Source organism: Talpa occidentalis, unplaced genomic scaffold (genome assembly GCF_014898055.3).
Source record: "Talpa occidentalis isolate TD23 unplaced genomic scaffold, MPIMG_talOcc4v2.1 talOcc4.13, whole genome shotgun sequence".
NCBI classification, from domain to species: Eukaryota; Metazoa; Chordata; class Mammalia; order Eulipotyphla; family Talpidae; genus Talpa; species Talpa occidentalis.
Window position 1 is genome coordinate 78,494,588 of NW_023601322.1, and position 25,810 is coordinate 78,520,397.

General features: G+C 37.3%; 1 protein-coding gene across 9 annotated transcripts in view; it reads right to left on the reverse strand.

Annotated features, from left to right (window-relative positions):
* Positions 1-25,810, reverse strand: part of MEGF10 (multiple EGF like domains 10) — a 340,065-nt gene that overhangs the window by 185,401 nt on the left and 128,854 nt on the right. For 5 of the 9 annotated variants that reach the window (XM_054694465.1, XM_054694470.1, XM_054694466.1 and 2 more), the window contains one exon: positions 4,080-4,197. The exons of 3 other annotated variants lie outside the window; for them this stretch is intronic. The gene's annotated coding sequence lies outside the window, so the exon portion shown is untranslated. Of the gene's footprint in view, positions 1-4,079; positions 4,198-5,053; positions 5,291-25,810 lie in introns of those variants that run through there. One more of the 9 variants, XM_054694469.1, reaches the window with a different exon arrangement.

Genomic DNA, 25,810 nt, shown 5'->3' on the forward strand with positions numbered 1-25,810 from the left:
CCTTCTAATGATCAGTATTTGGCTATTTCACATTTTTCACTATTATAAATAAACCTGCTGTTGTTATTCTCATCTATAGATCTTTAGTTCCATGTGCCTGTGAAATATTCTTTAGAATAAATTCTTAAATGTAGAACTGCTAAATCAACAAAAATGAGCCATATTTTTGTTGATCTGAGTTAAAATTGACAAAAAGTGTATCACATTAAATTACATTTCTCTGTCAAGGAGGCTGACAGTTTTTGTAGAGTTTACTGAATATTTGCATTTTTTTCTATAATCTGATTTTTTTCCATTGGTCATTTTTCTAATGGAGTGTTTAAGTCTTTTTCCTACTAATTCACAATGATATTAATCCTTTGCTAACATAACACAAATACATTCCCAGGCTATAAGACTGCCAATGTTTATTGTGTCTTTAGCATACAGAAAATTCCTTTTGTTTTTAATACAAACATGTGATTATTTCCTTTTATGACTTTAATGTTTTATATCTTATATATTATTTTTTTACCCCAAGCTTATGAATATGTTTTGTATATTTTCATGTATTATTTTTATGTTTATTTCTTTGGTATAAGGTATATCTCTAATAATATTTCAAATGGATAACTAATCAACCCAATTGTTTTTCTTTCCAAATGAATGACTAAACTTCACTCTAGTTTAAGAAGCAATTCATCATCTTCCTTCTGATTTGCTTGGCATCTTCATTATTAAAAACAGCCAATGTTTGCATGGTTATGACCTTACTCTAAGCACTCTATGTGCTTTATATGTATTAACTCATTTAATCTTCACAATAACTATAAGATAAAAGGGATATAATGGTTCCTATTGTACATTTAAGAAACTAAGGCATGAAGAGTTCCACTAACTTGTCCTAGAATACAGCTGATATGTGACCTGGCTAAAATGCAATGTTCTTAACTGCTATGCTGGACCCCAGCATAGGTATTCCTGTTTCTAAATTCTATCCATCAGTATCTCTGACTATACCTGCATCAACCTTATACTTTTACAATTACATTTTCAAGTTTTTTTAAATTTCTGAAAGAGAAATTTCTCCCATTTTTTTTCTTAGAATTTTCCGGCTATTACTTGCTATTTTCTCTACTATTTGGACTATAGAATCAACTACTTAAATTTCATAAATAAGGACCAGCATTGCATTACATTTCTAGATTAACTTGGGAGGACTGATTTCTCAAAAATATTGTTCTACTATTTAAGAAGGACCTATGCATCTGCATTTATTAACTCTTATCTTTCCCCTATAGTTATCAACACATGAATCTTAAATGTTTGTTAAATATTTTATAGTCTTTTTGGTCTCCCCAGTGGTGCAGCGGGTTGAGCGCAGCACTGTGAAGCTGTCTGCAGCCTCTGCAGTGCAGGTTCAATTCCCGGCCAGCCAGAAAGATACCTACATGGCATGGCAGACCTCTCCTGTTGTGCCCGCTGCCCCCCTCAGCAGTGTTTTCAATACGTCTGCCTGTTCTGCTCCCCGCTCTGTCTCTGGTGAATCCTCTCACCCTCCCGGGCCTCTGGCCTGTACCCCAGTTCTTGTATAAATAAATAAATCTTTAAAAAAAATTTATAGCTTTTATTCTTACTAAGAATGGATTTATTTTCTGTTTCATTCTTTAACATATTGTTGACAAGATAAAAGAAAGCACTGATTTTTTTTTCTCTGTGGTAATTTTACATCTCATGTTCATACTGAACTATTTACTGATTCTAATAATTTTGTTCTTGAATTTTAAAGGCAGTCTTTTGTTCGCAAATAATTATACCTGTCTTCCTTTATAGTATTAATATATTATATTATTCTTTTTGTCTTACTGCACTGGTTAGAATTAGACACTTTGTTACAAGGTTAAATAGCACCTATGCTAGAATCAAATATCTCTTATTTGTAATTTTAGGAATACTATTCATGCTAATGTTTTACATCAGCTATGACATTTCCTCTTATTTTATGTTAACCTTTATCATCTTCAGGAAGTTTCCTTCTATTGGTACCTTGCCAAAACTTAATGTTTACTTTTTTGAACCAATAATGATTATTGAATTTTAGCAAATGCATTTTTGCCCATATAAGTGTCATGAGTTTTTCCTCCTTTGATCTATTTATGTAGTGAACTAAATTAACGAGTTTCCCTGTGTTGTTTCATCTTTACAATAATAATAGTACCAGGAATGTACCAGGAATTATGCTAGACATAATTATTAGATAAATATACACTTAAAATTACATCTTATTGATGAACTAACCCTTATTATTTTTATTAAAAATAAAAATGGAATTTATTTTAATTTGGAATATTTATTACATTTACACTAAATATAATTGTTCATATGATTAGACCTAATTTTACCATTTTTCAATTTGTTTTTAATTTGTCCTACCTCTTGTTTACTTTTTATTTGTTCTTTTCTGCCTCCTGGGGCCAATATATATTTGTTATTACCACTGTTGCTTGCGCACGCGTGCTCTCTCTCTCTCTCGCTCTCTCTCTCTCTCTCTCTCTCTCTCTCTCTCTCTCTCTCTCGGTGTGAATTGGTGGGATTTTGATTGCTCTAGGAATTACAGTAAATATATACTTATCACAACTTACTTCTAACTAATATATATGTATAATATAAGAATCTTCCAGGAGTAGGATTCTTAATGCTATTGTTGTATTTTACCATTCCACATGTTAGAAATACCCGAGACACTGTTATTATTTTGTTCTTGAAACTATCAAATAAGTTGAAGAAAATTTAAAGATAAGAAAATAAAATTCATTTATATTTACCTATGTATATACTATTTCCAATTATCTTCATTCCTTCCAATGATTTGAAGTTTTATCTTGAACTTACTGATTTTCTTCAGTATTTCTTTTAGTGTAATGTCTACCAAGAACAATTTTTTTCAGTTCTAGAAATATTTTTTACCCTCCATTCTATATGGAAACATATTGCTTGGGTTTATGAGTTTCTTATATCTGTAGATTAGTATTTTTCACCTAGTTCTGACCCATTGTTTTCTTCTGAGATTTAAATTACATATGATATCACTCCATAAGATACTGAGGCTCTGTTCATTTTTTCAAATCTATTTTTTCCTTGTTTTGATATTTTCTAGTGATTTGTCTTCAAGTTCTCTGAATTTTTATTATGCAGTGTCCAGTCTCCTCTTAAGCCATTAAGGGAAATTGTCTTTTTTTTTTGTATTTTTAATTAATATTGTTTTATGGTATGTATTTCTCATCTGCTCATTCATTTTTCTTTAAAATTCTTAAACATGTTCATAATCACCATTGTTAAAATTATGTCCTCACTCCAAAATCAGAGTCATGTCAGAATCTATTCCATTACCTGCTTTTTTATCTTGATTATGTAACCCATTTTCCTGCTTCTTTGCATATGTAGTAATTTTTTATTGTATGGTACGTGTAATAGCTGATACATTATAGAGCAGCTAGATTATGTTGTCTCCTTTTCAAAGGTAAAGCATTTGGTTCTAGCCAACAGCTACATAAGTGCCTCATTCTCTTCATCCTACAGACTTCCTTTTATTCTGTGTTTAGGCAAGTCTATGTTGGTTTTGACCTTGATTCTAGGATATGATCTTATTCCTTATTTGTAAAGAGTAACCTTCGGGGGTCTCAGTAGAACAACTGGTGTGCTCAGTGAAGTCTTCCCACCATGGTGGGAACCAAAACTCTAGTATCTTTTTGTACTGCATGGCCTCTGATATAGCCATTCATTTATTAGTTCCACAGCAACTGCTATCTTGCATAACGCTGGGGTTTTGCTGAATCTTAAACTGAACATACAAATCACAGACAAGGTCTTAGTCAAAGATCTGAAAAAATCTTTATATAGATTTTTGGAACCTCCCTCTGGATAACTCACTAGTCTCTGAATTTCTACCTTGCAAATTCCAGCTGCCTTTATAGCTCTTCTGTTTCCATCTGTCTCCTCAGCCCAGTAGGACTGATGTTTTCCATTTGTGCTCCACCTCTCTGTGCCACCTCCAGGTTACTGCACCCCAGACATAAAATCAGTTTGAATATAATACTCACCTCATGAATTTCCTGTCTTTAGTCTCTACTCCACACTTCCAGTGCCTAAAACAAGCCACCACATGTATTTCGTTCATTTTTATAAGGGTAGATCTAACAGCAGTTACTCCATCTTCACCTGGAAGTTGTAATAGAGAGACTTTATTGATATCTTTCTTATAATCCCTCTGTCTCATTTCATGGATTCTTTTAATATTTTCTTGTCACATCCCCCCCTTACCTCTTTACACATACACATACCCTTTGGGAAAATAATGGTTTCTATACTTTTTAATCCTTTCATTTCTAATGGTCTTGTTTTAAATTGATTTCCTATTTTAAATTGGTTTCGCTTGAGTGTTTTTTAACATGTTTTAATTTACTGTCCATCAAGAATTAGGTTTCTCTATTTAAGAATGCTTTTTACAAATAAGGACCTTCCTTGTTCAACTTAAAAGCTATATCACACTTTACTTATGCTTTCTCCCCCTTTCTTCTTTACTAACATCTTTAGCGAGCTTTTTAAAAGATAACAAATTTTCTTTTATAATACTTTTGTTATAAATTGTACTTAGTTCACAATCACATTATAAGTCTTGAGTTTTGAATCTAAGTTTTTCTAGCTCACTTATATTTTTCTAAAATATGTCTTTGTGAAATTACTTACTTTGATTAGTTTTGCTTACAGGTGTATTTGGAGTTATATTTTTCAAAAGCACACAAGATTTATGGAATTTCTGAATTCTTACAAACCTGAACCAGATTTTTTCATTTGCCCTTGCATTTAGATAATAGCTTGGCTTTTTCTTCAGAAATATATGTCATTCAACCTTTCTTGTTTTGGTTTGTTTTTCTGAACTTTCTCCCTCTACTTGGTAGTTTCTAGTATTCATTCTTTATCCAGGACATGAAATATCACCTGAGTATCATTCCTTTTCATTTATACCATCCCAGTCTTTAGTAAACCTTCTCCCTATAAACACTGAATCATTCACCTCAAAGGAATTATTTTCTATCGTGTATTTGATCACTGCTTTTTATCCATTCATACTATTTCCTCCTTGTGACACTCCTATAATAACAATAATGCTTCTCCTGCTTTAATCTCTTTTGCCTCTTGATTTTTCCTCTTGATTTCCCAAATCTTGAAGTTTATGTTCTGGATTCTGGGAAAATGCCCCATAGTTACTTTTCTTTTATTTCCAAGATTTTTGCTTCTTGACTTTTACTTTTTTGTGGAAGTCTTCAGTTTAAAAAAAAATTAACATAGGAGCCTGAATAAATCTGATTAAAAATATTAACTGCCCCCCCAACTACTAAAACAGCAAGTCTGTTTTAGTAGACATTATTTAATCTGAACACATACATTTGAACTTCATTTGACAGAGCAAAGACATCCTGTGCATTATATATGCATCCTGTTATATGGCAAATTTTTTCTTATCTTTATAGAGAATGAATCCTTTTTTTTTTTTCCAGAATAAGCAGGCAAAATGTGAATAGTGGTTCATAAGTGCTCCTTCATTCACTCCCACATATAACTTTTTCAGCTAAAACTCCTTATCTTCATGGTATGGGTGAGAAGTTTCTGATAGTGATGCAAAAACAATCTTTTTGTATTCCTTTTACATCCTTAGATTGCATCTTTCTGAAACAGGAAAAAGGAATGAATCAGAGATAGGATTAGGATACCACCTCTGTTACAGAAATTTCCATTTGTTTTTCCTAGCCTTTAGCAAAAGGAATTTTAAAACAGTTTCTCATTTAAGAATTTTTTTTTTTTAAATTTAAAGAACAAAAATGGATACACTCAAATTCATACCTTATGGAAAAGGAGGAAAGCTATTGTGATTCCAACATTGTTATGAAAAAGAAATCTTTTGGGGTTGGAAGTGGAATGAATCTTACTTTCTTCCTATTAAAAACATTTTGAATTACTTTCCTTGAAACCATATTTTACAATCTTTAATTTACTGGAAACTTCTGTGTCCAAATGCCCAAAAGGGACAGGCAAATATGCCCAGGAAACTTAACCTCTGCTGAATACAACCATGAGGAGAAAAAACACTGAGAGCATCTGCATTTTATCCTGCCAATATGTTCTCTCTTATTCTGGAAGCACAGGATGTCTTTACTCTGTCAGCTGCAAAAATATTATCTCTCTGCAGGAATGAAACAAGTGTGGAATATATATTATGCTACCACATTACATGCATACCTAAGCAGAAAACAAAGAAAATAGCCGTTTAATATATAACTCAATTTTGCCTCCAGGGACAGATAAAAAATTTTTTATTATAATACCCAAATGGTACAGTACATAAATATACATGGGAAATGTGATAGGACTAAGTCATGCTCTCTTGGCTAGGTGCTGGTGGCTAAAAATTTATCATCTGACCCCTCTCCTAATCTTTCCTTCCCATAGATATGAAGTAGACTGTATTTTTATGGGGGCCAGGGAATTTGAGTGAGGGAGACAAAAACCCATCACCATTTTTCAGCCAGATCATTAATTTCTAAATGTCTGTGGAAAATAACTATTGGCTGATGTTTCAGTTTCATTTCAAACATTACACCTTACCTAGTTTACTTAATAAACAACCAAGAGTGTAAAAAAAAATAATAACTAACTAAATTGGTAATTTAATAACTGCAGATGATTCTGGCAGCTTAGTGTTGTTTACCCTTTTAAAAATCAATAGCTTTTCATTTGGAATCTTAAATCCACTTTAATGAGCATTCTGCTGCAGCAGTTTTATTTAGGATCTGTGCTTGTACAAACACAAGTAAGAGGCTTTTACCTAGATAACAATTTACAGTTAACTTTTGCAGACCACATGACCCATCTGAATGTATAAATCCCTGCAATCCTATTATATATGCTTCTTAAAATTTTTAAATGCTTTTAGCCAGAAAACAGTAGTATAGGAAGAATATTCTTAGTGTGAGGAATTTTGATGCTGCTCAGTTTTTTGCAGCATGTCTGGAAACAGTTCTTCTAATACTGATTCAACCTTTGCAAGTTCATACAGAGCAATCACATGAGTGCCTCTAGGCAATAAATGAAAAACATACTGTAATAATGCCACTGGATTTCTACAAAAGTTGCATATTTTACTGAATTATCTAATTGAATTATTTTTCAACACATAAACCCCTACTTCTTCATATTTTACATCCACTTAAACTGATATAGCTCTGAAAATGTCTTGTGCATTGTTTCCTTCACCCAAAGGAAGGTTTTAGGGTCATGTAATCTCTCCACATAAAACTAATTAAAAACACCCTCCACAAAACAACAGGCTAAATCTAGTGTTGCCATAATCCACATTTGTCTGCCTTTCTGCCCAGAGAACCAAGCAACTGGAAGTGTCTAGAGAGTGTTCAGAAATGAAGCCATAGGTTTCAGGCTCATCATTGCTTCTCTGCGAGATGCTCTCCTGTTTTGTTGATCCTGCAGCATTTCAGTTATCACACCCATAATACACCATAACTGGGCTACATTCCCAATATAATTTATGAAATTCTTCATAAAAATGATTTCAAGTTGATTATTATAACTGTATTTTCCACAAGGGCTCAAAAAAATAGTTCTTGGAGTATGTAGGAGACAACACTAAATGATGCCTACCAACTTGCCCCTCTCCTAAGGGTATTATAACAAAACCTCTGCTTAAGCCAAAAATTAAAAAAGCCAAACACCCAAGTAGACTCCAAATCCCAGTCAGTTTAGACTCAGCTGAAAGCCATACTCTATATCAATGAATAATCTACTGTGTTGTTTCATGAACATTCCCTTGCCTCATATAAGGAAAGAAATTACCTGAGAATGAAGCCAGCACAGAGGGAAGCAAGCCAGAAGATAAGAGAGGCCCCTATCAACATCACCTGAATGCCAGAAACCACCTTTGGTTCCCCTGTATGTGCTCCAATAAATTCTGTTTTCTGCTTAAGTCAGTTTGAATTTGGTTTTATGTCACTTGCAACGGAAAAATCTTGAGTAATATAATAATAATTATAAAATTTTATTGGGTTGTGCAAATATCATTGTTCTGGGAACTGGAAACACAAATTCCAGAGATTTCTGATTGTGAAATCTACAGCCTGATGAGTGATTTAATTAAATGTGTACTATAGATCACCCTTCAAGCCACATAAATAGAAATGAGGAGAACAAATTTGAAGAAGGAAGAAAAATTTTTGCATTTTGAAAGACTGTATTAAGGAAAAGACATCTGCCCAATGTCTAGGCCTGAGAAGATAAATGATTCCATTTTGTGTTGTTATTAAATTGTATTACTCTTCATTAAAGTTAAATGCATTTAGAGGAATTAAGCTTATCACAAACTTGGCAGTGTAATATAAGTGATGATTCTTTGTTTATTTGACGACATTCTCCTGTGAGTTGATTCACAATTTTAATTTTGGAAAACAATATTTCCTTGATGGGGATTGACAGAATGATGTGAACTGCGGCATCATTTTGCATGAAGTCATATCGATTATGAAAGGAAACAGAAGCCAAGTGACTTAACCAATATTTCAAGGAGTATTGTAACAATAAGGTTTCTATATTGTCAGAGGGGATCACATCAACCTACAAACTGAAATGTTGCTCCAGGAGACAATCACCTATCCTTCTTATGATAAATACAATAGAACTCTAAAAGACAAAAATTCTAAATACTTAGGTGAAAAATACTATTTTTAAAAATACGTATTAAAATGATGTTTCATTAGTAAGCCTCTATTTTGGATACAGTGGCAAGCAAAATAAATAAGTGAAAGTGCTTGCTACCTAACGAGAAAAGAAAGCATTAATCTAACCATAGAGAATTACAATTCCAGATGGGATAAATGTTACCAGAGAAAGGTACCTCCACAGAAGCCCCACAGAAAGGGTTTTACACTGAGAAGATAGATCAGAGAAGGATTATGTGAAAAAGTGATGTTTGAATTGCTCTTTGCAGGAAGAATAAGCACTAAGTAGCTAAAGAAGGAAAAGAGCATTTACCGAGATGAAAGAGCTCTTCCATAGGTGTAGGGAAGGATGGGGTAAGAATCAGAGAACTTAATCCATGCGAGTTATGAACCCAAGAAGCATAGGCTGGGGCAGAGGTGAATTTCTTCCTAAAACAATGGACAGAGACCTAAAAGGGTTTTTAAGTAGGACCTGAGGTCAGTTTTTCATAACAAACAAACAAAACATTGGCTTTAGGCTGGATATAAATCTTGGGTGGAGAGAACACCAGGTAAGAAAAAAGTGGTAGCTGGGGCTGGGTAGGAATGGGGGTGAGGGCAAGATACAGAAAGGTAGAGAGAGATGTTAAGCCTTGTCATTTATTAAGAATCAGTACCATGAAATCTCACCGAATCTTTACTAATTTAAACTTTTTTACTAGCTCTAGATGCATAGATATATTTATTAGATAGAACAAAAAATAGAGAGAATATAATGAGATGTCTGTATACTTAACACCCAGCTTCAAACACATCCAATTTTGGCCTGATCTTGTATTCCCACATGTTTCCCTACTCCCATATACATTTCTTTAATTATGAACATATCATCTTCAAAAAGTTATGACAAGTACAACAATCACCTGATTGTCATTCACAGACATTCACAAATTATTAACATGTTGTCAACTTGATTTACATATATGCATGTGTACTAATATATGTATCACATATACATCTACATGTAAGCATTTCATACTTTTATACAATCATTATATAATTGTTACACTAAGGAGATTTAGTATTATCTAATATACAATCCATATTCAAAATTTTTTGTTTGTCCCATTAATGCCCTCTGTAACTGTTTTTCCCCTTATCCAGAATCTAAACAAGGATCATGCTTTGCATTTCACTATCCTGTCCCTGTAGTCTCCATTAGTCTTAAAGAGCTTCTCCCCCTTTTTGTCTTTCATGACAGTGATGCCTTTGAAAAGCCCAGGTTAGTCACTTTGCACAATATCCTTTTAATGTATGTTTTTCTGATTATTACCTCATGATTAGATTCAGGTGAAACATTCTGGCAGTGCTACAACAGGGGATGTTGTGTCCTTCTCAATATGTCACATCAGGAGCCATATGATGTCAGTTGTATCATTATTAATGATAGTTCTTTCACTTTTTACCCAGTTGAATCCACATTCTGTAGACATAATCCATTACTGAGGAAACCAGACAAGAACTGCAAATACAATTTCTATTTCCCCACAAGCCATCTTAATGCCAAGAAACATTAACATAGGTCATTCATACAGACAAAGCTTTATCGGTTTTATTCACAAAAGGTGGCTTTAGTTGAAAAATAGATACCAACAGAGAATAAATATCTTTCAATGATTAGAAGAAATCAGCACACTTGAAATCAGAATCCTGAAGAAGTCAAGTTCGGAGGCTTCAGGACTCAGTCAGGGATGTCATGCTGACCCTGCTGCTCACCACGTGTGGATTTTGGGCAAGTCACCTTGCCCTTTACCCTTTCTGCGCCTGCCTTCACATCTGTAACACAGGTAATCACAGAATTCAACCTATGTGGTTGGTGCAATCACTGAGTTTCTACACTTGCAATGTCGGGCACACAACAAGCTCTCAACAGTGCGATGATGGTGATGACTCCAGTGAAGGCCCACTAAACTTCATGTGTTGACTAAAGGAAGAACCCCAGGTTTTCTTTAAGAAAAATATTGTCGCAGTGTCTCCCCTGGTAGCGCACACGGTTTGAGCTCCGTGCTGTGAAGCTGTCTGCAGCCTTTGCAGTGCTGGTTCGATCCCGGCCGCCGGCAAGGGTCCCACATGGTGCGGCAGACCTCTTCTGTCTCGCACACTGCTCCCCTCAGCAGTGTATTTTGTCAGTCTGCCTGTTCTGTTTCCTGCTCTATTTCTGGTGAATCCTCTCACCCTCCCGCACATCTGGCCTGTACCCAAGTTCTTGTATAAAATAAATAAATCTTTTAAAAAAAATTTAAAAAAATACATTGTCTCAAATTTGAACTCTATTAGAAAGATAATATGGTAAAATGTCACATTTCTCACATTTTACCACACATGGTAAAAAACACATTTGCATAAAGTCACTAATATCCTCATCTAATGAGAACAATTTAAGGCTGAAGAGTATGATTTAAACAATCAGATGACAAGTGTTAACATTTCCCAAATAATAAACAGTAAATTTAACAATGAAATGTGTCCAATGTCATTTTCTACTGAGGATTCTATAATAAGGGTGGAACAGCATCCATAGAGAGAAGAGGGGACTGTGTAGAACGGAGGACAGGATATTATTACTACTGTTAGTAAGTGAGCTATACATAACCTGTGTCTGGTTTGTACATGTAAGTGTAATACTGACACTCCCACAAAGATCTAAATCACAAGTGGAAAAAGGCCTTCCCAGAGATCCAGTAAAGGTCTAGTCTAATCTTAGGATCTCTCTTTAAACTTTACCATCACACTGGTTTTAAAATTACAAAGATACTTTTCTGATGAGGACACTCACCTTCAATCTTTACACCCACTGTGTTGTACATATATATTTGTGTGTGTGGTGGTAGTGATGGGGCTTTAGAAGTTGTTCCTGTTTTTTTTTTTTTTTTTTAAAGAGGCACGTATTTTATTCATTTATTTATTTGTTTGTTTGTTTTTTGTTTATACATGCACTGGGTACAGTCAGAAGCACGGGAGGGTAAGAGAATTCATCAGAGCCAGAGCGGGGAGCAGAGCAGGCAGAAGGACCGAAGTACACTGCTGAGGGGAGCAGCGGGCGGCAGGAGAGGTCTGCGCGCCATGTGGGACCCTCCTCCGGTGGCCGGGGAGCAGCCGGGGATCCAACTGGCACTGCAGAGGCTGCGGGCAGCTTCACAACCCAGCGCTCAGCCGCTGCGCCACCGGGGAGGCCCAGTTGTTCCTGGTTTTATGCTATTGCCCTTTTTTAAGAATAATCAGTTTCTTTTTCCAAAAGGATTTTCAGTGAGAGTCATTCATGGCTTAATAAAATTACGTAATTTTTAATATATTCTTGTTTCTTTTAAGGTTATAATTATGTTATCACGTAAAGAACAAAAGAGTAATCATTAATTTTATATTTTTGTGATTTGAGTTCTTCCTAAAATATATAATCATAGCAGAAATCATTTTTTTTTTACTTGCAAGTGATTATGAATAAATCCCTGGAACAGATGAAGACAAAAGTGGATGAGTGAATTGTATGAACTTCTTATTTCTCTTCTGTCTCAAATTTTGAGTTTTAAAGACTTGCTGATAAATCTCCTTTATGGTGTTTTTCTCTTTTTATTACTTTTGGACTGTTTTATGTTTGCTCATTTTTTTTATTGCAGCCTTTATTGAGTCGACTTTTTGATAATCTGCAAGCTGAATTATTTGTACTGCCAAAGTATTAATAAACTAGAACTGAGAAAAAAGTTAAAATTTCTGGAACTTAAGAATGATTTAAAAATGTCATTATTTTCTTTTCACTTTAAAAAAGAGAATCAACTGACCTACAACAAAACTTTAGAATATGAGAAGGAAAAGAAAATCTAAATAATTAATAAAATATTTTCTTTGGTATCATGTTATGTTTGATCAGAAGAGAAGGCAAGGTAAAAGCAGCTAGAGAAAGGGAGCAGGGCGAAGCAAAGAGAGATAAGGAAATGAGGGGGAGGGAACATACAATCCCATTGGTCCCAGAGTGCCCAAACCCCACTCTGCCTAAGGTTCTGTTACAGGGCAGGGAGAGGGGCAGCCCAAACCCCATAAACTTGCCTATTCTAAATGGGTTCTGCCATCTGCCGCATCAACACAAAACATGTGAGACTTTAATGGGAAGGAACTTTAATACAATTAGGAAACAATACAGAAAAGGCAAAGAATATAGTTTCTAAATCAAGCACCCAATGTTACCCGTCCCCTCGTGGGTAAAAGTCCACCCAAGCAGGACTGGCCCAGAGCAAGGCCCCAAATCCTGCCATAATTCTTAAGCATCTTCCAGTGAGGACCCACAGAAAAGGATCAGAAATAACCAGACAAGTCTGGAAGGAAAGGAGCAAAACCAAATCAAGACAAAAACCACCATTGTCACCTCCCCACGGGTCTCTTACCCACATCTGTGTCAACCAGTCCATGACCCAAAGGCAAGTGTAGTTTCTTCACGTGTCTCTAGGCTCCATGAGCCTCCTCCAGGTCTCCTTCTGGCTCTCCATCCTGCTTCCTTCCTTCCTCAGTCTCCTCTGCAGCTTCCTCTCTCCTCAGCTCAGCTCCATCCTCCATTTGGGTGGGGCAGGGAACCTAGAACCTCCCCCTTTCCTGGGGGCCACCGTGTTACAGTTCGAGGTTACTGCTCCTCCCCACCCTTCCCACCACTGGTAGGTTGGCTTCCTTTGGCCCCAAATTCAGGCTTTCGTGATGATACCTCCTCCAACTCAGTTTACCTACCCAGACCCCAAACATACACAATATGGTCACTTCTCTGTTTTTCAACTAATTCTTCCATTTTTCAAAGTTAAATGATTTCTGTAACAGTCACAAAACCCAGATGTGCTGACAGGGAACTGCTGAGCAAATAAAATCTTTCCCGTTTTCTGCTAAAGAGTCATAGGCCTGGTGCAGTAAATAATGCAAAGTACGTGTAAATAACAAGTTTGCTTCCTTAATAAACATATCTAAACAGGTCAGACAGCCCTGCCAAGCAGATTAATCCCCCAGGCCATCCTAGATTGACCTCCCAGGCCATCCTGGAATGTCTGCATCTTTCCCGCTTTTGTCAGGAATTTTTATGCTAACTGCCTGATGTTATCAATGTAAGATGGTTGTCTCTAGACAGGTGCTCAGATCTTATAGGGGCTGCCCAGGTCTGAGACTTCGTGCATGAGTAATAAAGCTTCTCCTGACCTCACCATTCCTGAAGTACCGCTTGTTCTTCCCTTGCCTGGGTAAAAGGCTAGAATTTATTTCTGCAACAGTGCAAACATTGAATTCCTTTATTTCTTCAAAACTGACTGGTTCACAAGCCCCCATTTCCACAGATGGAACAATACTTAACGTCAATTAAAGGGAAACTTAGGCCTGTCTGGGACTTTTTTTCTTTGGGTAAATATGAAGTCAATATAAAATTCACACTTTTTCTTATTTCTTTCTGTTCTTTCCATCAATCCCCAAACTTGGGGGTAGGAGGTAATAATAACAAGGGATGGGGGAGCATAACAAGAGAAGAGGGAGCTCTGGAGACCAGAACAGAAGACAATGAAATAGTCAAATAAATGCCCAATCACAATACACACGCATTTTCGGAAAGTTCTGTGGTGGCTTTTGGGGCTGGAACTGCAGGAAACATAAAGAAGGAGCAAACTGAAGCATAAACTCAGCCACAAGGGGTCAGATAGAGCTGCTGAGAGAAAGGAATTTTTAAGTGTTATCCTCAAGGTGAGTAGAAGTTAGTTATATTAAGAAATAGGAAAGGAAGTCTCAGGAAACATTTGCTAAATGGCTTGCTAAATGGCTTCCCTGAAAAACTGTGGTCACTAAATCTCCAAATTCTAGCATCCTTCACCATGTTTTTCTATCTGTTTTGACTTTTTGCCTCCATTCTTAACCTAATGGAAGAAAAAAAATTGTGAAGACTATTATTTACTAACTTTCAGTGGCTTCTCAATGAAGTATACATAGAATAATATTGAACTATTAATCTGTGCTTGGTAATGTCAGTGTTTTCCTCCCTATTCCAAGCAAGTAGCCAGATTAATTGTTGCATTACTTCAGGGAAGTTGGGAAGAAAACTCCCTATTAATCCTGCTTGGTTGAGTTTTGAAGAGCTTGAATCCCTAAAATGGATTATGCAGGAGGAGGGCGAGCAGAAGCAGGCATAGCAAAAGAAAGAATGCAGATTTTCTTACACTAGGAAGGCTTTGATGTTTCCACAAACCACAGGGGCCTGTGTGCTTCTGACAGTATCTGGGGGAGAAGACAGGGCCATTAAAGGGCTCGACTTCATGGTGAACGTAAGAAGTTTGGTGATGTGAAGGAAAACTCCTATAGCCCAAAAAGAGCACAGAGCAGTATCACTGCCACTTAAGGGTTCGTAACAGCTCTGACAATAGTACTATCTTGATGAGCCAAAACTCAGGGGCTGTTTCAATGATTTTAAAGGAACCACAAAAGTCTCTGAGATATTCAGGCCTGGAGAGAGAAAACCCAATGAAAGGATGAATTTATATCCAGCAAGATGGGGAGAAGGCTCAGAGGAATATCTTGTACATTCATTTGTGATTTGTGTATTTCTCACTGCCAATAACTGATTCTTTCTAATGGAGCCTGATCACATTATCAGGGCTCCTCAGCTTGGTGCTCCAGACACTGGCTTCTCCTGCATGAATCCTATGTTCACTAGGTTTTCCTGCTTGTTTCTCAGCCCAACATTTTATAAACTAGTAAAATGTATTCACTCATTCAATAAACCCATTTTTCTTATCCTCATCCTTCTTGTATAAAATCTCTCTGATCCTGAAATTTTAAGTTATAATTTCCTCCTCTACATCTCTAAATTACTGGTCTACATGTTTCTTGGGACACTGCCATATACTATTATGTGCTACAATCTCTTTTGTTCTCCTACTATACACACCTTTTAAGATTTTATTGAACATCTACTCTGTAATCTGACTGTTTGTTTTCCAAGTACCTAGCATAGTACAATACTTGCATTCATTTACCAGCAAATATTTTGTGAGGTCCACTGTGTCCTCACACCTAGGACTTAAAGTGAACAGAACAGGAAGCTTGCCCTCAAGTATCTTGAGGTATGTGTATTATATTTGTATCAGGGTAGTCCCTGGGAAAGGAGAGGCTCCTGGTTCCCTGCCCTAATCAAGGGAGGGTAGGGCGCGGAGGGAGAAGAAGAAGTAGAAGAGAAGACTAGATTAAGAAGGAAGCAGGACAGAGAGCCAGAAGGAGACCTGAAGGAGGCAGGAGGAACAGAGAGACATAAGAAGAAACTGTGCTTGTTCCTTGATCCTGGACTGGCTGAAACAGATGTGAGTGAAAGACCCATGGGGAGGTTAACAATGACAGCTTATATCTTGATTTTGATTTTGCTCTTTTCCTCCCAGACTGATTTGACTGCTTCTGACCCTTTTCTATGGGTCCCCTCAGGAAGATGCTTTAGACTTGTGGCAGGCTTTCGGGCCTTGCTTTGGGCCAATCCTATTTGGGTGGACTTTTGCCCATGAGGGGATAGGTAACCCTGGGTGCTTGATTTGGAAACTATATTCTTTGTCTTTTCTGTATTGCACACTAATTGTATTAAAGTTCTTTTGCATTAAAAGATCTTATACATTTGTCTTGATGCAGCAGATGGTAGAATGTATTTAGAGCAGGCAGGTTTGGGGGTTCTGGGATGCCCCTCTCCTTGTCCTGTAACATGTTCAAGTCTTATAGGTTTGACCATAGGAAATTCACAGTTGATATTCATTACTAATATTCTTAAAACTGTACTAAATTACTTACAATATTTGGGACAAATATGTCCCAAATTTAAGCAAAATTGGAAAGACAACTTTGTTGGAAATGCTTGTGGTATCATTACTAAATTTAAAAATTAAGCTCCCACTCTGCCTAGCAAGCAAGTTTGGGAGGCTTGAATGGATAAAGGAAGTCGATGGGACTGCCATGGGAAACAGAACATTAAGCTGATGATTCTCTGAGTTGATGATCCATTATGCTAATTCAGATCATCAATCAGGACACACTCAAGACTCATCACCCTAACCAATCAATGGTGCTAGGATATAAATACAGCCTCAGGATCCTCATTGTCTGTAGAACAGACCCTTCCTGTCTTGCCTGCTGCTTCTGTTAACAGTGCATTTCAATAAACCCACCTTTTCTGTACTCAAATTTGGCTTGTGAATTCTTTCATCCTGGCACCTCTAGCCTATAACCTCATTCTTCCCCACAATAGGAAATGAGCTTCCTGAAACATCAGAATATGTCACCTAGACTGGGGTGTTGCCATTGCACCTACTAGAAATATAAAATAGCAAGAAAGACCTGAGATGATGAAACTCTTGTCCAAAATTGAATTTCTCTTCTAGGAGGCCTGCTTCTTTGGCTTTTCATTTTTTTCTGCTGTCACTGCTGCTTTAAGCTTTGTTGTCAAATGTAATTAGATTCCATCACAGACCCTATGGTACAGGCTAGAGTCAAGACTCAGTCCCAATAGGTCCTTTTCTACCTTCCTCATCCTGTATTTAGGTTTCCTCTTTTCTCCTCAGTTCTCCATTCTTCTGACTCTACTAGCCATTGGGGCCAAACTTTCTGTTTTCAATCTCCTAAGTATGCCCCAAATGTTATGTTTTAGTTTAGCGTAAGAAGGACTACAAACCTACAATTATGAAAACTAAGCTTATTTAGCTACTGACTCAATAACCAAATATTTTAAAGTATTTACCAATGTCTAAACCTTGGGAAACAGTAAAAAGAAAATAAAGACCTTACCTTCAAGAAACATTTTAGTGGAGCAAAATAATAAAGAAGGTTACGATAACCAAGAAGATTATAGATAGTGATAAAGGCTACAAAAGAAAGCAACGGGATAATGTCATAGATAATAACTATAGAGGGGTAGCTGGAGTACATCTGTCAGAAAAGACTTTTCTGATATTTAAGTGGATACTTGATGGAGGGGGAAGGTGCTAGCTAGAGTCCAAGGAAGAGTATTCCAAACATCTTATCCTGAGATGACAAATAGCTTAATCCATCCAAGGCACAAAAAGGAGGCCTGTGTGACAAGAGATAGTGAGCAAGATGGAGAGGGATCCTATGTGAGGTTGGTAGAAAGGAATGAACTCACAGAGAGCCTCATAGCCACAGTGAGTTAAGGTTTTAATCTAAGAGTATGTCTGCGTTTGAAGCAGAGGAGTAAGAGATTCTGTTTCTTTAAAGACCATCATGGTTAATAGGTAGAGAGTGGAATTAGAAATATGAATTGGGAAACTAGTGAATAAATCCACAAGAAAGGAGGAGAAGGACTCAATACTTTGGAGTTGGAAGTTATAGGTCTTACAGGTAGATCCCATGTGTAGGGTAAGAGAGAGTCACCAAGATGGCACCCAGATTTTGGGCTAAAATACTTGAGTGGATGGTAGTGCCCTTTATTGATATAAGAAATTATTCCAAGTCTGCTTTATCTGATACTGGGCAAATTGGTCTGCTCAACTTTGAAATGAGGATATTGAAAGCAATGAAAATAGTGTCCTCAGGTACTTCTTCAGCACTAAAATACTATCATTCTATTAGTAATTAGGACGAGCTATGTTACTCTTCCTTCCCATCAGGAAAATAACACAAGCTTTGCAATGATAGAGGCTAAGACTGAAATCAAAGCCCCACAAAGTCATGTATCTTTGGCAGATAGGCTCTCTGTACCTCAGTCTCCTCAAGTAAAATGTGATCATAAAACCGACAAGCTTCACTGGGTTGCTGGGAGGGATCAGTAATACAATTATGTAAGACACATGGCATGTAACCAAGCTCAGTTAATCATACAGTCTCCTTTCCTGACAGACTCAACACTTGCTCCTTCTCTTCTTTCATTTACTTCACTTTTGAGTCAATGATTTCTCTTTTTTCAGAGGGTGAACTAAGACCAAAATCATGCATTCCCAGAGAGAATTTCCCTGTCTTCTCTGTGATAGTTACTTAGCCCTACACTCCTCTGCCCTCTCACCTGGAAGTCGAATATTGAAGGAATATTGAAGCTGAACAAAGAAGGCAGAATGCCCTCTTTCAAGGCTATGGATACCAAGTTATCAGCACTAGGGTTTCAACTTTTGAGTTAAACTTTTTGAAGAGCAAGAAATGGGCCTGAGAAGAAAGGGGGTGGAGAGCTTTGGTTGCTGGTGAAAGAAATCTCATGGCCCAACACCACCCCCCTGAACCCACCCCTGAAGAATAAGTCTTTTTTTTTTTAGATTTATTTATTTATTTATTTATTTATTTTTACAAGCACTGGGTACAGTCAGAAGTACGGGAGGGTGAGAGAATTCACCAGAGCCAGAGCGGGGAGCAGAGCAGGCAGACTGACCAAATACACTGCTGAGGGGAGCAGCGGGCCTGGCAGGAGAGGTCTGTCGCGCCATGTTGTACCCTCCCCTGCGGCCGGAGATCAAACCTTCGCGCTGCAGAGACTGCGGGCAGCTTCGCAGCCCAGCGCTCAAAAGCTGCAACGCCAGGGGAGGCCCAGAATACGTCTTTTTGCTGCTGCTGACAATCTTACTTGATACTTGGAGAATGAGATGAGCATACTACTAGAGGGATGTTATGGCCTTCTCTGTGCCCATACTGTTTTCAATTACCAAAAATGAAAACGTTAACCATCATAAAAACTCACTGATACATTTTTTTTTCCATATCTGCTTTGAGTTTTCATTGATGGCTTCTTTTTATTTTTTCATTTACTTCATTCTCCCACTTTTTTTCTCTTAGGAAAAAACAAATAATGGAATTTCCCAAGTATGGTGCAAAAAGACATGTTTTTTGAATGTTTCTTCTGACCACACAGAAACCCAGGTTACCGCTGTAGTTTCTGCTTTGGCAGCTAGAGGGCAGTGCAATTCTCTCACTACCCTGCCCTGGCCTGGTCTGTCTTTACATCCCCCTCCCAGCTTAGGGCAGAGGGAAGAAGACACAATGGAGGGAAATAGATACAGGTACCACAGGCGACATGAAGTTCACAGATCCCCTATCCTGGTTTCTGGTTTTCTCCTAGCTCCCACAGCACTGGCTGCTTTCATACCCAATCTCACGTGCCTCACCTTTCCTAAGCCTGTTCTACATCTCCTCCCTGACACACAATTCTTTAAATTCTTAAAATGTGAGCTCATCTCAGTCTCACCCTTATGTGCCCACACACTCAGCACCTCCCTGAATATGCTGACAGACCTCTTTCTGCCTCTCCAGCTGAGCCCTGAGGCCCTGTGACCCTGACTGGGAGAGGTGACTGTGCTCTTAGGAGGCCTGGTTGTGCCACATGTAGGCCCAGCCTAATTCCAGAGAGGCTGGCTGCTGGAGCGCTGCCCAGCCCCACAGGCAGGGAGGGTGTAACTAGCAAGTGACCTGAGTGACTGCTGGCAGACACTGATAGAGCCAAATGTATGTGTGGCCGAGGTGCCACCACTGGTCACAGAAGAAACAGGAGCAGCTGGTTTTTGTGGGCAGAGCCAACATGGAACTAGAGCAGGGGTGAGGGAAGCCACAGTGACACTATTTTACCTTTGCAGAAAGCACGATCCTTTCTAAATATCAGGCACAAATACCCTAGTACATCTGTTAATGCATGTAAGGAGGGTATGAATTATGGTTTCCTCTTTACTGGTAAGAAAACAGCCTGTGTGAAGAAAGTTAAGTGACCTGTTTAATCATGCAGTTGTTTATGACAGAACTGGGCTGGATTCCACTGCTAGGATTAGAGTTTTATCCAAACATCACTGATCTACATAAAATCGTGTATCAGGAGCAAACATATAGAGCTTAGCAAAGAGAAAGTCAGATAACTCACATCTCAAATCCCTTAGACCTCTACTATGACCTTTTGTGTACAAGTACTTCACAGGATGGACAAGGACTTAAAACGCAGCTACAGCCTAAAAGGAAAAAAAAAGTGAGGTTGTCAAATGTGAGGGCTTTATTCCCTCCCCTATACAGGACCCCTGAGAAACAACTTCTCAGGTACTGACCTCACTCTTTTCCTTTCCCTCCTTGTGAAATGGAGAGTTCTTATTGCCAGAAAGAATGACTTTAAGAGCTCTCTCAGAGGGAGAAGATAGCAGCCCATCCACTAAATATTTTTGCCTTCAGGAAGCTTCTTTCTTTGCAATTCAAAACCAGATCATTTGAATAGCCTCCCCTCCTCCTTTAATAACTTCCTTCTTTAGCCCTAGAATTTTAAGGAAGAAATAGAAATGACCAAATACGAAAACTATCATAGTGGCAATCTATGGTGTAGAATGAGCAATGGGTGTTTTGATTTAGTTTTGGTTTTTAATTGACTCTCCTTTTTTTTCTAATAGCATTTCTTTCAAAAAAAAAATTAGTGGGAGTCTAGCCTAGCATTGCACACTCTGCATTTTCATATCCCCTCGAGTAGATTTTAATATATTTGACTCCCTTTTGAATTTCTCTTAGACCTAGATCAAGCTGCCCTGTTTCAGGTTCCACAATGGTAAAAATTAAACTGAAGCTGCCATCACAACTATGTTATATGAGTTGATACAGCAACCTACTATAAGACTATATTTACAGAATGGCTAAAACAAAACTAGATGTTTCTAAGTTACAAATATCTGGGATACTTCCTGAAACTACCTGTGAGCATCTTTCATTGAGGACTTCATTTTATTTTCCTTAAAAATAGATAAATAAATACTTGAAGACAGAGAGCCAAAGTACATGCTAATGGTGGTGTGAGTCATGAAGCTTATTTACAGATAAAGCTCACATTTCTTCTTTTCCCTGAGAAAATGTTTCATGTGAGAAGACAATCAAGTAATCTATTTGCTGACCTCTTGGATATCTATAGATTCCTATGAATTGGTCCTTGAAGACTTACACTTCAGCCTGGCACACAAAGCACACACATATTTATTTCCATTCCCTTGTAAAAATGTGGCATTTACAGTAAAGAAACACAGCAGGGATAAAGTCATGCCACCATTGTGACTAGGAGGAAGTCTATCAGGGAGAAATATATTTTAACAAATTACTTTTGTTAACAAGAAAGAGGAGAGGACCATATCACTGGATAAAACACAGTGAAGGAAGCTGAAGTCAAGAATATACACAGAAGGCTACAGCAGAATTGTAGCCATTTAGTGTGGAAGAAACTTAAGAGACTATAGATAGATGAAGAACATAAAAAGAAATAAGATGGTGGCCTCCCTGGTGGTGCAGGCGATTGAGCACAGCACTGTGAAGCTGTCTGCTGCCTCTGCAGTGCCAAATAAATCCCAGCCGGCTGTGGAGCATCACACATGGCGCAGCAGACCTCTCCTGTTGCGCCCGCTGCTCCCCTCGGCAGTGTATTTCAGCTGTTCTTCCTGTTCTGTTCCCCGCTCTGTCGCTGGTGAATCCTCTCACCCTCCTGCAAATCTGGCCTATGCCCCGGTTCTTGTATAAATAAAATAAAAATAAATCTTAAAAAAAAAAAAATAAGATGCAAGGCAGTAATCAGTGTAATTAAAGGACTATGTATGAATTATCTGGTCCAGGTAGTCCCACCCACACCATTCCTATCCTCTTGCATCAAGCAATTAAAGATCAGAATTTGAGCTACAGAACTTCTGCCTTCCTACTCCACACCCACATGCCCTAAAGGAGAATGTGTCCCACCCCTCCTACCCACAGATCCCATAGTCAGACCCCTAGCTCTGATGGTCACTAGAGGAGCTTATAAGAGAATGAGACCCTTACAACAGTATGAAGACCCATGACAATAACCTATAGTATTGATCCTTAACACTCAAAGAAATACAAATCCATGATGAGAATTTTGAGAAGGAACCCAGGGGATCATTCTCAGCTAATGAAACTATTTTCTGTCTTGATTGTGGTTGTGCTAACATGACTATATACACTTATCAAATTCATCAAAGTAAACATCATTAGAGGATGAGTTTTACTGTACATAAATATACCCCAATAAATCTGTACTTTAAAAAGAAACAAGAAACCAAACCATGAAAGGAAAAAGATTAAAGTTATTGAGAGCTACCTGGTCTACAGCAGTCCTGAAGTGTATGCTCATTTATCTAACAGCATAGAGGAATGACAAATGCAAAGGCTGGCTCCATCTTAGCAGAGACATTAAGCTAACTGACAAGCAGAAGGGACAGAAAGTCCTATTCCACAAACTGAGTACACATAAGATACCAGATATTGCAAGGGGTCTTATTTTACTTAATTCACAAAACAATGGCTGGGGCTATGAGGAGATGTCCCTCTTCTCCCTAAATAGGACTGCTTGGGGATATCTAATATTAACCTACAACACCTAGATAAGTGCTCAAAAAATTAAGCTAAAGATCATATAAAGAAAAAGTGAAATTAAACAAAGAGGCTTCTTAATTTCTTAAAAAGAAACTATCAGAAAACAAGTGTTCCTGGAAATCAAAAATGTGGTTGCAAAAAAATGTTTTACATGTAGTATAAGAGCTGAAGAAGGAAATTTGCTAAAATTTTGAACAAAAAGAAAGAAAAATTAAAGCAAAGTTAAAATCATAGAGAATTATAAGAAATCCTATTCCCACCTAATAGAAGTACCAAAGGAAAGAAATGGAAAAGAAAACTGCACAGGATAAAATAATTAAAGAAACAATAGTTGATGAACAAATAAACAAAATATGGTTTGCAAAAAGACACTCTAGAATGGGAGAAAAATTTTGCACATCATACATCTGACAAGGAGCTAATATCCAAAATCTACAAAGAACTCATACAACTCAACAAAAAGAAGACAAATAACCCAATCAAAATATCAGCAGAACTAAATAGCTGCTTCTACAAAGAAGACATACATATGGCCAACAGACCCATGAAAACATGTTCATCATTACTTATTTCGGGGAAATGCAAATCAAAACCACAATGAGATATCACCTCACACCTGTGAGAATGGCCATATCATAAGACAAAAAAAAAAAAAAGTATGGCAAGGGTATGGGGAAAAAAAGGAACCCTTGTATACTATTGGTAGGAATGTAACTTCTATGGAAAACAGTACGGAGTTTTCACGAAACATTAAAAATAGATCTACCATGTGATCCCACAATCCCTCTCCAAGCTTTCTACCCACAGAATGCAAAAGCTAATTCAAAAGGATATATGCACCCCTTTGTTCACTGCAGCACTATTTATAATACCAAGCTGTGAAAAAACCTAAGCATCCAACGACATATGAGTAGATTAAGAGGATGTAGTATACATGCACAATGGAATGCTACTTGGCTATTTAAAAAAAAAAAAAAATGAAATCTTGCCATCTGCCACATGGATGGAACTGAAGGTATTAAACTAAGTGAAATAAGTCAAAAGGAGAACTACAAATACTGGATGATTTTACTCATATGTGGAGTATAAAAAATCAAAGTAAAGGAACAGTCAATAAAAAACCAAAAAAACATTAGAAAGTCTGGGCAGTACTGAGACTACCAGAAGGGCCTGGGGGTGGGATGGAGTAGCCAAGAGGCAAGGGGCCTTAATGGACTATGGTGAAGGATTATTGGTGCTTCTGTAGTGGGTGTGATGTGAAATCATATATTGTAGAGATGCCAATCTACACCCTTAAAAAATATACATTGTGTTGCAAAACAATATTACCTCAATAAACATAATATAAAAACAAAAATGTGGTTTGTTTATAGAAATATTATCCAGACAAAATAAAGGAATGGAGTACTTATACATACCATAACAGATGAATCTAAAAATACTACAGTGAAGGCCTCCCTGGTGGCGCAGCGGTTGAGCGCTGGGTTGCGAAGCTGCCCGCAACCTCTGCAGCACCGGTTCGATCCCCGGCTGCTCCCCGGCCACTGGAGGAGGGTCCCACATGGCGCGCAGACCTCTCCTGCCACCCGCTGCTCCCCTCAGCAGTGTAGTTCAGTCCTTCTGCCTGCTCTGCTCCCGGCTCTGGCTCTGGTGAATTCTCTCACCCTCCCGCGCTTCTGACTGTACCCAGTGCTTGTATAAATAAATAAATAAATCTTTAAAATAAAAAAAAATAAAAAATAAAATATTAAAAAAATTAAAAAAATAAAAATACTACGGTGAGAAAAACCAGTCACAAAAGGTCATATGTTGTATAATTCCATTTATATGAAATGTCCAGAGTAGACAAAGCTATAGAAACGGAAGTTAGGAAGGGTTAGGAAAAGAGAGGAGTGGAGAATGACTAATAATAGGTATGGGTTTCCTTTGGGGATAATGCAAAAGTTCTGAAACTAGAACTGTACAACTTGGTGAGAATACAAAAAAAATTAATTATACACTTTAAAAGGGTGAATTTTATGGTGTGTAAATTAGATGCTAACTTTTTAAAGCAATAATTAAGAGAAGAAAATTTCTCAGAACTAAAATAAAAATCCTTAAGATTTAACATTAAATATTAAGTGGAATAAATATACAGAAGTTTATTCCCAAACCCACCTTTATGGAATGCCAAAGAAAAAGGTGGGGAGGGGGCGTGTTAAAAAAAAGTCTAGGAAAAAGTCACAGAAAATTGAAATAAAACTGGCATCAAAACTCATCACCAATACTGCTTAAGATATGGAAAAAAACCTTTTCAAAATTCTGCAGGAATATGTGTTGACTAAATTAGAACAGGAAGTCAAGACACCCATGGGAATAATATCTTCTAAGAAAGTGAATTCTATTCAACAAATAATATGACCAAGAAGTTGGTATCTTTCTAGAGCCGAATGTCCAAGGCAGTGTCATTTACAATAGCCAAGGAAACAACCTAAGTGTCCACTGATGGATGAACAGGTAAGAATCGGTGATACACAACACACACACACACACACACACACACACACACATTATTCAGCCATTCAAAATAAGGAAATTCTGTCATTTTCGTGACAACATGGATGGACCTTAAGGGCATGCTACTAAGTAAAATAAGACAGAGAAAGAAAGACCGCTAATTTTACTTATATGTGCAATCTAAAAATAAATAAATAAAC